Source organism: Elephantulus edwardii, unplaced genomic scaffold, assembly GCF_000299155.1.
Source record: "Elephantulus edwardii isolate Elephantulus edwardi_28Jun2011 unplaced genomic scaffold, EleEdw1.0 scaffold00211, whole genome shotgun sequence".
NCBI lineage: Eukaryota > Metazoa > Chordata > Mammalia > Macroscelidea > Macroscelididae > Elephantulus > Elephantulus edwardii.
In genome coordinates this window covers 1,925,473-1,941,241 of record NW_006399961.1, presented here as the reverse complement: position 1 = coordinate 1,941,241, position 15,769 = coordinate 1,925,473, and the positions used below count along the sequence as shown (strand labels likewise).

Sequence of the window (15,769 nt, the reverse complement as noted above, 5' to 3'; positions counted from 1 at the left end):
ATATTTGTTTGTTCTCTTGGCTGTTCATGGGATGTTCAGTGCTCTTCTCCAAGACCACAGCTCAAAGGCATCAATTCTTCTTCTATTATCTTTATTCATTGTCCCGCTCTCAGACGCATAGCAAGTGAGAGGAAAAACTATGGCCTGAATCAGATGTACCTCAGTCTTCAAACTGACATCGTTACTCTTCAATAATTTGGACCCTAACTGCAGATTTTTCCAGTGCAATGTGTATCCTTGTTTCCTTAAATAATAGACCTTTCAAAACCCTGTGAATACTAGAGGGATGAGGATAGTTATAGTAGTGGAGTGGTAGAACCTAGAATGGAAGTCAGTTGAAATGAGAAAAAACAATAAAAAAACATCATATAATAATTAGAACATGGAATGTGCATAGCTTGGATATTGGGAAACTGGAAATTGTTAAAAATTGAATGGAATACATGAACATCGACATTCATGAATACATGAACATACTACGTGTTAGTGAGATGAGATGAGATGGAAAAGCTTTGGCCACTTTGAATCAGATAATCATGTGGTATGTTATGCTGGAAATGAAAACCAGAAAAGAATGGTATTGCATTCATAGTCAAAGGATACCAGAAGAATTGACACCTTTGTGCTGTGGTGTTGGAGAAGAGCTCCGAGCATCCCATGGACTTCCAAAAAAATAAAAAGATATGTCTTGGAAAGGGTGAAGCCAGAGTGCTTTTTGGAGGCATGGGTGATGAGGCTTCGCCTCATATACTTCAGGCATGTTGCTGGGAGAGGAATATGATGCTTGGAAGGATAGAGGGTCAGCAAAGAAGAGGAAGACCCTCAACCAGGTGGGTTGATGTGGTAACTGCAACAATGGGCCCTCGTGTGTCAGGAAGTGTGAGGATGGCACAGGATAGGACTGATTTCAGATCCGCTGTTCACAGGGTTGCTACGAGTTGTGCACAACTTGATGTCACCCAACAATAACAACAACAACAACAATCCATTTATTATTATTAAAAGGATGTGCCCATTTGTCCCAGCATCCATACACCCTCTATCTTCTTCTCAAACTGCCTATGTTTTAGTTACCGTTGTAGGCCCACTTCCTTCAGGAAATTCTTCCTGATATCCTTAAACCTCACTTCTCTCAATTCCCTATTAACTATAATACAAAATTTAGAACTAAATTGTGCAATTTCTTAAGCTTTTCTCCTTTTAAAGTTCTTATTCTTTCAACTATATTATAAATTCATTCAGAACTGAACCATGCCAAGCATAGAGAGGAGCAAAGAACAGGTGTTCAAGAAAACAGAGGAAATTATAGCTCAATGAGTACTTCTAGCTGGAAGGAATTAAAAAAAATTCTTAATGTATGTTTGAGCCTCTGATCTTCATTCTTCATTCCTCTAAGTGAGGAGAGACCTCAAACTTCAATTAGAAAAATAATTATAATAGTTTAATGTTATATTTTTCTTTTAGAAGGAACACAGTATAAATGAAAGATTGTATAGAACACAATGTACATGAATTTTTTAAAAGGGAAATTATGTATCTTTTTTTTTAAAAAAAAGGGAAGAAGCCATTTTGGTTGATTAACTATAAAGAATAATGTGGAGACTAAATATTACTTAAATACTGGAATGTTGTTTTATTTGTATTGTTATTATGTGCCATCTAATTGAAACCAATTCATAGCTTGATCCTCCGCTGAGTTTTCAGAGACAAGAGGATGCCCATCTTTCTATTGCATAGCAGCCAGTGGATTTGAACCACATTCCTATGGGTTGACAGCGCAGCTCCTTCCTACTAGGCTATTAGACCTCCCTTTGTCATTTACATAACAGAAGGAATCTTTTCTCATATTCTTGAACAGTTATTGGAGAATCATGCAGGCCTAGAAGGAAATGTGAACATAATCAAGGGTGTACTGCTTAGGTTAGTAGGGGGGGAAAGGAAAAGAAAGTTGACTTATCCAAGGTCCCCAAGTGTTAGTGGCTAACCTGGGACCATGATGCACACCTCTTTCTGCTCACCCCAGTGATCTCCCCTGCACCCTACTGTCACTAACTTTCACAGTCTTCTCTGAAGTCTATTGCATTTCCCCTCCCTAAATCGGCATCACACAGGAGGTGAGCACCTGGGTTAATCTACTATCCATCTGTCAGTTTGTTGCAATGTCTTGGTTTGCATGTTGCTATGATTCTAGGGATGGCGAAGAGATTGAGATTGTTCACAGCTTCAGTTTGCTCGGCTCCACAGTCAACACTCTTGGCACCAGCAGTCAGGAAATCAAAAAGCATATCGCGATGGGAAAGTCTGCTGTTAGGGACCTCTCTAAAGTACTCAGGAGCAACGGTGTCTCTCTGGAGACTAAGGTGCGCCTGGTACAGGCCATGGTCTTTGCAATCGCTTGTTATGCATCAGAGAGTTGGACAACGACTAGGGAGGACAGAAGGAGAGTGGATGCTTTTGAGCTGTGGTGCTGGAGAAGAGTACTGAATGTACCATGGACTGCCAGGAAAACAAACAGATTCATCTTGGAGAGGATTACACCAAGCTACTCCTTGGAGGCAAGGATTCTGGGGCTTCGTCTGACATACTTTGGACATGTTGCCAGGAGGGACGGGTCCTTGGAGAGGGACATCATGCTTGGGAGGGTGGACGGACAGCGCAGGAGGGGAAGACCCTCTATGAGATAGATTGATTCAGTAACTGGGGAAATCGGGATGGGTGTGTCAGAGGCAGTGCGGTTGGCGCAGGATAGAGCAGGGTTTAGGGCTGTTGTGCATAGGGTCGCTATGAGTCGCAAACGACTCGATGGCACATAACAACAACAATAACAATGATTCTAGGGAGATCTGGTGACTTAGGAGATGCACGACCAACCCAGTTTGAATGTACCAGCTTCTCTGTGGGAGAAAGACGGGCAATCTCCTCCTGTGTGATGAACGGCCTCTGAAAACCTGCTAGAAGGTCAACTTTGAGTTGTTGGAAGCTGTGCAACCAGTATTTCAAATACCTCAAATACCAGTGGAATCTGGCTTTGAAATACCCATGGCAGACTGTCTTCATTGGAGCTTCCAGACTAAGATAGACTAGGAAGAAAAGTTTACTTCTAAAAATTAGCCAATGAAAACACTTATGAGTTACAATAAAATACTCTCCCATATAGGATTGAAAGATAAACCTTTTTTTGAGAGCAAACTCATTGCCATCAAGTCGTTAAAAGACTTGTTTGACCCCATGGCTGGCTCTGCATTGCGTCTCAAAGCTATAAGCCACACAGGAGGAGATGGTCAGTCTTTCCCCTGTGGAGCAGCAGGAACCACCACGGAGGTGCGGCCTTCGGGTTAGCAATGGTGTGGTCTGCAGGGAGTCGTACTGCTAACTCATAGGCCACACATGGGCAATCTCCTCCTGTGGGACAGCAGGCTTACCCATGGCAATGGTCATGAAGAGGGTGTAGGACTAGATAATTATGCTCTGTTGTACGTGCAGTCACTGTGAGTTAAAGCTAACGCAATGGCAACTAACAATATAAGAACTGAAAGGTTCACTTGCCCTTCACAACCTTAGTTCTGATCCACTTGCCCTGAACTGTTCCTTGCATTGTCCCACCTTCCACTAATCTGATTGCTTTTCCCCTTTACTTGCACAACAGCAAAGAAATGTTAAATAATAATTTCATCAGTTTTGAATAGTTCTTGTATTTCCAGTAGATTAAGTGCTGGCCCTGTCTCCTTGGCTGAACCTTGAATCTGCTGCTGACCTCAGGCTTGTTATAAACACCCTTCTCAATGCAGTCTCAGTACTGGCCACATGGTCTCCTTTATTCATCGATTTAACAAGTGTTTACTATACCCGTCCTTTGTGAAAAGGCTCTGTGCCAGGCATGAAGGATTACTAGCTGTGTAAACTCTTCATCCCCCACTTTACTTAATTCACAATCTAGTGATAAGGGTTGTTGTTATATACCATTGAGTTGGAAATGACTCATAGTTGACCCTCCAGTGAGTTTTCAGAGGCAGTAAATCACACAGGAGTTAATTGCCCATCTTTTTCCCATAGAGAAGCTGATGGATTTGAACTGCCTGTCTTTGGATTGGCAGCACAACTCCTTGCCACTATTGTTGTTGTGTGCCCTCAAGTCATAACCCACCCATAGCTGACCCTCCAGCGGGTTTTCAGAGGCAGCAAATTGCACAGGAGGAGACTGTCCATCCTTCTCCTGCAGGGAAGCTGATTGATTCAAGCCATGTGCCTTTGGAATTTCAGCACAGCTTCTTACAACAAGGCCATCAGAGTTCCCTGTTGTTGTTGTTAAGTATCGTTGAGTCGCAGGTGACTCATAGCGACCCTATGAAGGAGAGTCCTCGATGCTTGGGTGTCTCTCATCCTCTCTCCAGGTTCATAGGGTTTCCAGAGGCAAGCTATTACGGAAGTGGATGCCACTCCTCCGTCCAAGCTTGTTTTAATAGGGTAGCTCCACCCCACTCTCTGTCCGCATTGGGTAACCAGCCATTAACGCATTTGACACATCAGTGTCACAGTGTTCAGCCTCACAGCAATCACAAGTTACTGCGGTACAGCAACTTGTACACCAGGGCTATACAACCTAGAGGAATGTCTGAACAAAAACAATGAAAGACAGGCCCAAGCGCCACAAATTAAGTCACCCACCTTCAGCTTGGTAGCATCGCCTTCTGTCCACTGGGCCAACTGATCTCTCTCTCTCTCTATGTTCCTTAGGGTAACTATTTCAAAGCTCTACTCAGGTGGGAAAAGTGATCCTGGAGTGGTGGGAAGCTGTCAGTCCGGGAAGACTTCTGAATGAGGTGTATACTGAGATGACACATAAAGATTGGGTGCAGGCATGCCATGCACAGAGCAGTGGATGGGACATGGTGTGGATGGGGCAGGCAGAAGATATCCTTTATACCTTTTATAAGCAAAAGCTCAAAAGCAAGAAGCAGAAAGGTGTGCAAAAGAAATAACAAACACACTGGTGGTGTAGTGCCTCGTGGGTTGCACCGCTAACCAAAAGGTTGGCTGTTCAAATCCACCAGCTGCTTCAAGGGATAAAGATGGGAAATCCCCTTCCATAAAAATCTACAGCCTTGAAAACCTGACAGATGGTTACTCTGTGTCAGAATTAGCCCTATGCAATGGGTTTGATGTTCTCAGAAAATAGGAGGTGTGTAGAGTGCGGTACGGGGTGAGCCTGGAGAGGTAGGTTAACTAAATTGGGAAGGGTTTTGTCTGTAAGGAAAATAATTCTATCAGGGAGATTTAAGGAGCTAATAGATGAAACCTTGTTTTCTGCCTATTGTTGTTGCTGTTGGGTGCTGTCTAATCAGAACCAACTCATAGCTGACCCTCCAGGTCAGGTTTTCAGAGGCATTTAATCACATGGACATTGATTGCCCATCTTCCTCCAGAAGAACAGCTGGTGAGTTTAAACTCTTTGCCTTTGGGTTGGCATCATAAATCCTTCGCATTAAGCTGCAAGAGCTTCTGGTTCTCTGCTGGCTCCAAATTAAGTGAGAGGTGTATCAAAGAATTGAGCAAATGCAATGAAAAATGCTGCCTTTACTACTGATAAAGCAATAAGCATAACTTTGATCTTGCCAAATTGCTTGCTAATACCAATCCTGAACTTAATTCCCCAAACTCAGCCGTCTCCCTCAGAGACAGATCTGCTGGTAGTAGAGGAGAGAGCTTTGTAGACCTTTGGCCCCCAGAGAGACAGAGAATTGAGCATCCTCATTATCTTCTCTTAAATTTACTCATCACCTGAGTCACTTCTCCTCAAAGGAAAGAGGGCAGCGATGTTACTCAAATAGCCATCCCTCCACATGGAAACCTGAAGAACGGGGCAAAGAAAGGTCCTATCTAACACCTTTTCACCCTCTCCTTACTGAGCAATTACTGTGTCTTCAAGTCGAAGGCTTGTTTCTGCAAGAGGAAACTAGACAACCAAACTTTACTTGGAAAGCTCTCTAACAAAGTGGATAAAAGGACATGGAAACCCCCACTCTTGGTGCTCCATGCTTTCTGTTTGTGAGAAAATGGCAGAAAAACAATATCGAATGCCCCAGGAATTCTCAGAAGCAGTCTCTAACACACTCAGACATTGTTCTACCAGCAGAAAGATCTCTCTACTCATTCTGGCTAAGATACTATAGCCATCCGCCCTCCTCATTACTCATTGATGTGAAGACACGAGACTAGCCCATCACAGCCTATAATGGTGAGGCATATACTGAAACTGGGGCAAGTTCCTCTCTTGGGTGGAGATCACTAGCAGTGGGGTGCTATTGAACAGATGGTTGACATCAAGAGACTTTTTTATTTGTTGGGGTGGTTGGTTTTTTTAGTTTTATTGAAAGTTTACAGAGACTTAGGATTTCCATTCATTCAATGTTGCACTTTTCTCTCTGCCCTTCCAATTTTCTCCTCTAGTTGAAAAGTAAAAGAAAAAAAATCTTTCATTGTTATACAGTCCCTTCCCCCAAGTCCACTCCACTGTGCAGTCTTCAATCTGGACTCCTGTCATGACAATAATACCTAATCACATATCCCTTTTAAACAGTTCTCTCCTCTGTTTCGATGCAGTATACATAATTTATCCCATCTTTCTCAGTCTCCCCCAACCCCTACGTCAGTCCTCTTTTATAACAGTAGGATTATGCTGTATTTGTCTTTAATACTGTTTTTAATAGTTCTTCTTTTTTATTTTATTAATTTTCTTAGGTTTGAAACTCTATTTTTTATTAATTTTAATGAAAATTTACAGAGATTTTGGATTTCCATTATTAATTCATTGTTTTATTTTTCTCTCTGCCCACCCCTCTTCCCCCAGTTCACTCTTCTGATATTGAGAGACTTTTAAAAGCATTTCTTCATCCTCTTCCTTCCATTCCAGCATCTCCTTGAACATTTCTGGTCTCTTGGTATAGAACTTTGAATGTCAAAACCACTGTCCAGCTGCAAGTTTGCCTTGGCAGTGACTTACGTGTCTTGATGCAGTGAGCATTGGTACTTCCTATACAGGATCACCCCCATGAAAAGGTTTCGGCAGAGCTTGTGTCCTATAAGACAGACTAGGTTATCTTCTTCCAAAAGTCACCCAACGAAGCTCTTAGGATTATACACAGTATTATCCAATAAAGCATGGAAGAAGCACTCCCCAGAATAGAAGACACTCAAATTATTAGTCATTGGAAACTGGAACGTCAACAACTAAATCAAATGATCCTGAAGATGGGGCAAAGCTGGGCAAAATGGTATTCTGTTATATGTAAGTTTGGATCCAATCCAATGGAAATTAATAAGAACAAAATATAAGGATTGAATAGAATTCCCCAAAACATGGAATCTGATTCACCAGTAGCTACTTAGTCTGTTTAATCAATCCATAGTATTATCTGCAAAAACTCAAATTCAGGGTATAATTGGCTCCAACTAATATTGAACTTCTATTGGGTTTCTAAGGCTAGAAATCATAATGGAAGAAGACTGTCCACTTTTCTCCTAATAAGCCATTGGTGGACCCAAACCCCTGGAGACACTCAGAGTTTAAGTTAGCAGCATACCTTGCTTCTTACTATGCCATCAGTGTTCCTTAGTAATGTTTGAAGTGCTTGATAATATCACAGCATCAATCAATGCTTAGAAATATATGCAATATCTTTTCCCTGACAAATGGCCATTCACCTTCTGCAGATCAGATGGTTTGGGCTCACTTAGATGGTTGACCATATCTAGTGAATTCTGCTCCCATCATTTTTATAAAACCTCATCCTTTCCACTTTATGGGCAGGGCTCTAGGTCAAGCTTTCATTATTTCTCTCTTGGACTTTTGCTTTTTTGTCTCTTAAATATGACATCTCGCTATTGCTGCATCCTTTTATATACCTTTCACTAAGCCTTCAAAGTCCTGTTCACAAAATCTCTACTGGCCACCCACAAAAAATATCACATTCTTAGCACTCTTAGTAGATTCCTGTTGCTTCCCAGGACCTGTCACAGCCAGTCATTTATGCCATCTATATCTCTTTACAAGAACACCACTCCTACCTTCCTCATAACCTAAAATCCAATCACAACAACCTTCTCTAACTGTCTCAAATATGCATTGTGGTGTTGTTGTTATTATGTGCTGTTGAGTTGCCTGTGACTCATAGTGACCCTATGTACAATAACTCTGAACCCTGCCCTGTCCTGAGCCAACCTCATCATTTCCAACAGACCTAATCTCATTTCTCCAGTCATTGAATCAATTAATCTCACCCTGGGTCTTCCTCTCCTACACTGTCCCTCCAACCTTCCAAGCATGATGTCCTTCTCCAGGGACTGGTCCCTCCTGGCCACATACCCAAAATATGTCAGAAGGAGCTCCAAAACCTTAGCCTGGTTTCACCCTCTCCAAGACACACCTGGTTGTTCTCTTGGCAGTCCATAATATGTTCAACACTCTTCTCCAGCACCGCAACTCAAAGGCATTGATCCTTCTTCTATCATCCTTAGTCACTGTCTAGATTTTTGATGCATAACAAGCAATTGTGAATGGCCTGTATCTGTCGCACCTTAGTCTCCAGGCTGACACTATTGCTCTTCAGTACTCTAAAGAGGTCCCTGACAGCAGACTTCCCCAGTGCAACTCGTCTTTTGATTTCCTAACTGCTGGTACAGAGAGTGTCGATTGCAGAACCAAGTAAGCCAAAGTTGTTAACAATACCAGTCTCTTTTCCATCTATCATGTATCTGCCAATTGGCCTAAGGGTGAAAATCTTAGTCTTCTTAATGTTGCACTTCAATCCATATTAAAGACTACAGTCCTTGACATTCTGCAGCAAACACCTCATGTCCTCCTCAGTTTCAGCTAGCAAATTTGTGTCATCTGCAATACACAGGATGTTGATGACTCTTCCTCCAATCCTGATGACACATTCCTCCTCATAAAGTCCAGCCTCCTGAATTATCTGTTTACATACCCTAGGATTTTGTAAGGTACTCTTTCTTACTGTCAATCTCTCTTCTCTATCTAATAAGCTCCTAGAGTACCAGCGATGGCTAGCTGATTTATAATGTGGTGGTGGCTCTCCTAGTTTTTTACTTTGATTTTCACTACCTGAATGACAAGGAACTTAAAATAGAGTGTGTATAAAATAATTGTTGTGGGATTTGTCAGTTTTCCCCATTGTACCAAATTAAAGTGAGTGTACTTAGAAGTGAAGATGGGAATCTCACTTTTAGCAATGAAGAGGAGGTAGGAAGTTCAGGCAAACCCTCTGGGGCCAGAGAACATGACGGTAGTCAGATGAGAACAGCAGCAGCCTGAGCAGAGAGATAGAGACAGGCTGAGACAAAACTGTGGGACTGCAACCCCACAGAGCCACAGCCAACGGTCTTTATTCAAGCTTGCTGGAGGACCCAGAAAAGCGTAATTGGCAGCACTTAGGGAACTTTATAACACTTACCTAAGCTTTGAGGTTGAAGGTTAGAGGGCCTGTGAGAACACTTGAGAAGCTGTCTAGACTGAGGAACTGTACATTTGAGAAGCTGCCTTGACTGAGGAATTGTATCCTCTTGCCAATCTGAATTAGAGCTGGTTAACTTTCATATTAAACCCCATAACTATGATTATGGTTCTATGAGATCTGTGTGGTCATTGCAACAGATTTCAGACACCACAGAGCAATAAGGTTGGTGTTGGGGTTAATAGAATAGGTGCAGGTGCATGACAGACCATGCCTGACCTTATAGGAATTGGTTCTGTGCTATGGATGTTGTTAATGGGAACAGTTGAGTTTTGTGGAGTTAGAAGTCAGATACAACCGCCCCCATGTTGCCTACAGTTTCTGAACAAACAACACTTCTATATTTCAGAGCTGCTATCAAAATAGGGACCCCATTTCCAAGCATCCATTGTAGCTAGGTAGGGTCACATGACTTGTACTTACCAATAGAATGTGAACAGAAATGATGTACAGCACTTGTAAGCTGAAAGGGTTCAGTTTGGAGTTCACAATCCTTTGCATACTCTCTTGTCACTTGGTGTCCAGCTGGATCCAGAGAATCTGAAAGGTTTCTGAGTCCCTAAGGGACAGTGAAGCCATTAGATGGAAAACCTTGGGTTTGAGATTCTCCACTAGGTAGAGAGGGGTCCATTGAGAACCTCTTGACCATGTGACTTCATTCACATCAAGAAACTTCTATTGTGTTAACCCCTAAGGATTGGGCAGGTATTTATTACCACAGCACAGTCTACCTTGACTAATATACTTACTCCACCTTCAAGGTCAAGCCAATGTTATCTTCTCTGGGAAGCTTCCCTGACTTGCCTATATGAGTAGAGGTAGCTACTGCTCCCAGATTGTACTCTGATTACTCTGTGAACTGAATTAATTCATCATATTTATAATAATTTGTTTTCATTTATATTCTTCATTAGCCTAATAGTTTCTTCAGGGTAGAAACCATGTTCTATAACCTCATTTTGCTTATCATAAAACTTGGTCATTTATTGAAAGAGTAGATGAGTGAAACAGCACATCAGCAGAGAACTGCCAGAAGTCCAGACTGTGTTTAGAAGGGGTCGTGGTACTAGGGATATTGTAACTGATGTTAGATGGATCTTAGCTGAAAGCAGGGAATACCAGAAGAATGTCTCTCTGTGTTACATTGATTATGCAAAGGCATTTGACTGTGTGGATCATAACAAACTGTGGCTGACTCTGAGAAGAATAGGAATCCCAGAACACTTGATCATTCTAATGCGAAACCTATACTTGGACCAAGAGGCAGTTGTCATAACAGAGCAGGGAAACCGCCTGGTTCAAAATTGGGAAAGGTGTACACCAGGGATGTGTCCTATCTCCATACCTTTTCAACCTGTATGCAGAACAGATTATTCGAAGAGGCTGAGCTCTAGGAAGGGAAGTGTGGCGGCATCAGGATTGGTGGAAGATCTATTAACAATCTGCGTTATGCAGATGACACAACCCTGCTTGATGAAACTGAGGAGGACCTGAAATACTTGCTGTGAAGGGTCAAGGACTGCAGCCTTCAGTATGGATTGAGGCTCAATGTCAAGAAGACAAAGATTCTCACCACTGGACCAATTGACAGCATCAGGATGGATGGCGAAGAGATTGAGATTGTTAACAACTTTAGTCTGCTTGGCTCCATGGTTAACACTCTTGGCACTAGTAGCCAGAAAATAAAAAAACGTATTGCGATTGGGAAGTCTGCTGTTTGGGACCTCTCCAGGGTACTGAAGAGCAATGGTGTCACTCTGGAGACTAAGGTGAGTCTGATACAGGCTATGGTCTTTGCAATCACTTGTTATACATCAGAGAGTTGGACAATGACTGAGAGGAATAGAAGGAGAATTGATTCCTTTGAGCTGTGGTGCTGGAGAAGAGTATTGAATGTACCATGGACTGCCAAGAAAGCAAACAGACTCATCCTGGAGAGGGTTAAACCAGGCTACTCCTTGGAGGCAAGGATTCTGGGGCTTCATCTGACATACTTTGGACATGTTGTAAGGAAGGACAGGTCTTTGGAGAGGGACATCATGCTTGGGAGGGTGGAGGGACAGCACAAGAGGGGAAGACCCTCTATGAGGTGGATTGATTCAGTGACTGGGGTAATCGGGATGGGTGTGTCAGAGGCAGTGCTATTGGCACAGGATAGAACAGGGTTTAGGGCTGTTATACATAGGGTTACTGTGAGTCGCAAGCGACTCGACAGCACGTAACAACAATAACAACAACAAATGAGTGAATGCACCACTTAATTAACATTTTTCTGTAGGATTCCTTGGGTTGTCTATGTCATTGAAGCATTCAGCTGCTCATGGGAAGGTTAGGGGTTCAAGTCCGTCCAGGGTCATCTTGGGAGAAAGGTCCTGGCTATCTAATTCTGAAATTCAGCCATTGAAAGCCATGTGGAGCAAAGATCTACTCTCACACATGTGAGGTTGCCATCAACTGAGATTGACTCCAGGGGCAACTGGTTTGGTGTTTTAGTTTTGGGATTGTTTGCTTGTTTGTTCATTTGTTTTATTTTATTTTTGGTGGAGCAGTTGGCCACCAGTAGCTCCAGGTTTGTCAAACTTTGTGAGAAGAAAGAAAAGAAGTGAGCAGTGGTTTCTTCAATTTAGGTTACAAGTACATCATTGAGTCAATCATTGTAGCCAGGAGAAACTAACCTTTTAACTGGTCCATTCTGTGTCATGGTGACATTGCAAGAGAACAATGGTGGCATATTGGTAGTTGTTCAAGAGAGAGTTATTAGTGAAGGATGAGACTCTCCACTTAAAAAACAAAGCAAAACAAAACAAACAAACAAAATGAAAAACAAAACAAAACAAAAAACCTCTCTTAGAATCTGCTCCCCTTGAACAATGGCTCAGTCCAGCCTCCACTGTCTAAGCATCTCTCCTCTTTTACATCCCTTCCAAACCTGAGAGCTATCTGTGGGCACAAATGCGATGGTTCAGAAAAGAAAAGATGACTAATACTTTGCAAGAGCAGAAGTGACACAATGCATGTTAATACAATGCTCAAAGACTACGGACTAGGGCCTGATTGAACAAGTTCAAACCTGGGTGGAGAATACTGATTCAAGGCAGTAGCTGAGTCAGCCTTAACAAAAGGCCTAAGTTAAGAGCCAGAAAGAAAGGCAATGGACCTTTTTAGTAAAAGGGCAGGAAGACCTGGCGGATGTGACTGCTTTTATTCACAAAATTTACCAGGTACTTAGTGATTATGTCTTAATCAGCTCATTTGTAGGCTGTGGGAGGTGACTCCTGGCATTTTCTTATATCTCTGTAGGGTTTTAAGTGTGCAAGCCTCCCTGAAGTCATTCATTCTCTTCCTTTCCACATCATTTTCTTCCCCATCCCTCCTAGAGGACATTTGGCAGTGTTCACAATCATTTCTTGACTGTCAAAACTGGCTCTGTGTGTTTGTGCATTATTGCCATAGAAGCAAGTAATGTTCTAAACATTCTATCACACAAAAGGTAGACCCCTACAGCAAAGAATTACCCAACTCCAAGAGTGCTTAGTACCCCATGGACTACCAAAGGGCAAACAAATATGTCTTGGAAAAGGAGCAGCCACGGTGCTCCTTGGAGGCAAGGATAAAAATCCTCATACCCAAGGAGCCAGTCCTTGCAAAACAACATCGTGCTTGGAAAGGTAGAGGGCCAACAAAGGAAAGGAAGACCCACAGCAAGCTGAATTGGCACATTGACCGTAATAAACACGCTCCAGTACGGCTGAGATGATGAAGGTGAGTTAAGGTCAAGTTTCATTGTTCATAGGATCACTATGAGTTGTGGCTGACTCAATGGCACTTAACAACAGCAATAATGAGAAATAGAGTCTAAACTAAAATGACTGCCCCTAAGACAAACCCATTGCTAGTAACAGGTGCCATTAAGATTGACATATGATGTTCAGAACTGAAAGGGTCCTCAGAGATCACTAGTCTAACCTTCTCACAGGACAGAAATCAAGGTCCTAAACAAAGAAGTGACTTGATCATCATCCAATACATTGACAGCCAAACAAGGGCACATCACCTCATAGTTAAAGTAATTCCCTCAGCACCTAAAATGTTCCTAGAACCCTGTGAAAATGACATATGCTCAGTGTGGAACTGAAAACCTTCATCACGGTGTAGAAGGCACAGGGATTCCCTGACAGATGCTGCTTCTGCAAAGGTTTTGTTCATACCCTCAGGGAGTATCCTAGATGGAGAGCTGCCTTCCTCAGGTGGCCCACATGCAATTACAGACCTATGCAACGGGTACAAAGTTAGGGTCATCTTGACCGACCTTGGGCTAACTCTGAAGCTATTATAAGACTAGAACTATCCATGAGGCAAGCAAGCCTCTTGTTGGCTTGACAAAAGCTCTTGACTTACCCCTCTGTCCAATCTTGTGTTATTTCTTCCATCTTATTTTGATACTTCCTGTATTATTCAAGATTGCCCATAAAAGCCTTCAGTGTTGTGCCTCAATGCTTGGATTTGCTCTTTAGTTCCTTCAGTGTGATGAATGCTGACTTTGCTCTTCCCTCTTGATTTTCTAACTCTGACTCTTTGCACATTTCATTATAATACTTTGTTTTGCCTTCTTGAGCTATCCTTTGAAATCTTCTGTTCCACTCTCTTCAGTGTTTCTTCTCTTTGTTTTGGCTTCTTCCCATTGTAATACATGTTTCTGCCTTATACACAGAAGTTGGAAGTGCTCCACCCCCAGCCTCCTTGGAGAGTGGGGTATTCGCAGCTTTAACACTGACTTGCACTCGTAGGTCCTGAGTTCTTCTGCCCTCTGAGAGTGCTGGGACTGTTATTTGTCTCAGGTGCTCAGATGGAACTGCTTCTATCATCAAGATACAGTCCCTACCTTGCATTTATCTATTGGAGAGGATGATTTTGCTTTTTCCTCTTTTGCCTTTATCTGACTTCTCAATTTAAGCAGACGACAGTAGGGAAAGAAGGTGGCCTTCTTTACAAACTTTCATATGCCAGATATGTTACCCTTTTCTACTCTGCCATCATTCTATGTCAATAACATATACCATAACCGTCTACAAGATGGTTACCACAGTTGCAAACCTCTTTTTATCATATGACTGCAGGAATATGTTAAGCAGGAATAATGGGGATAGGACCATGAGCTTTTTCCTTAAGTTGGTCTCTGTTTGACCAGGGAGGAAAATCTTTTCCAACAACCCCCTAGGTGACTTCCTGTTATGATCTATTGGCCTGAACTGGGTCACATGCCACCTCAGGTAAATAACGGGCAAAGAAAAATGCATCATGGCAGTGTGGTCTGATTATGGGGAATCACTTGAAACGGGGGATGTTGTCTCTCAAATTAGATGAAGACTCTGTTGTGAGGTGCTGTCCAGTTGGCTTTCACTTATAACGGTGACTTTATAACAATGAAATCTTGTCCAATCTTGTGCCGCCCTCACACTCTGCGCGGGGCTGAAGCTCACTGTTGCAGTCTCTGTGTCAATCCATCTCATGGAGAACCTCCTGTCTTTCTCGGACCTTTTACTTTTCTAAGCATGCAGTTCTTCTCCAGCACTGTCTCCTCCTCCTGATAACATGCTCCAAGTAGATAAGACAAAGTCCCAGAGTTCTAGAGAGTATTCTCACTGCACTTCTTCCAAAGCAGACAGACGTGTTTGTCCCTTTGATTGTTCATAGCATATAGTCAATGTTCTTCTTCTCCAATGCCACACTTCAAAGGCATCAGCTCTTCTTCAGTCTTCCTTATTAGTTGTCCAATTTTAACATGAATGTGAATTAAATTAAATGAACCCATTAAAAAAGATCCTGGCTTGGGTCAAGCACACATTACTCTTTAAACTGACATCTTTGCTCTTTAACATACTAAGGCCTTACGGCAGTAAGTAGATTTTTTTCCCATTACAATACATCATTAACCTGTATTATGCAGATGACACAACCTTGCTTGCTGATAGTGAGGAGGACTTGAAGCACTTGTTGCAAAAATCAAAGAACACAACCTTCAATATGGATCACATCTCAACATCAAGAACACAAAAATTCTTACCACTGGACCGATAGGCAACATCATGATAGATGAAGAAAAGATTGAAACTATCAACAACTTCATCTTCCTTGGACCCACAATCAGCATTGTTGGCACTAGCTGTTAGGAAATCAGGGGATGTATTGTACTTGGAAAGTCTGTAGTTAGGGACCTCTTCCAATTATTGAGGAGTAATAAT

General features: G+C 42.3%; 1 pseudogene; it reads right to left on the bottom strand.

Annotated features, from left to right (window-relative positions):
* LOC102848604 overlaps positions 1-15,769 on the bottom strand; it is a 190,792-nt pseudogene that overhangs the window by 123,189 nt on the left and 51,834 nt on the right.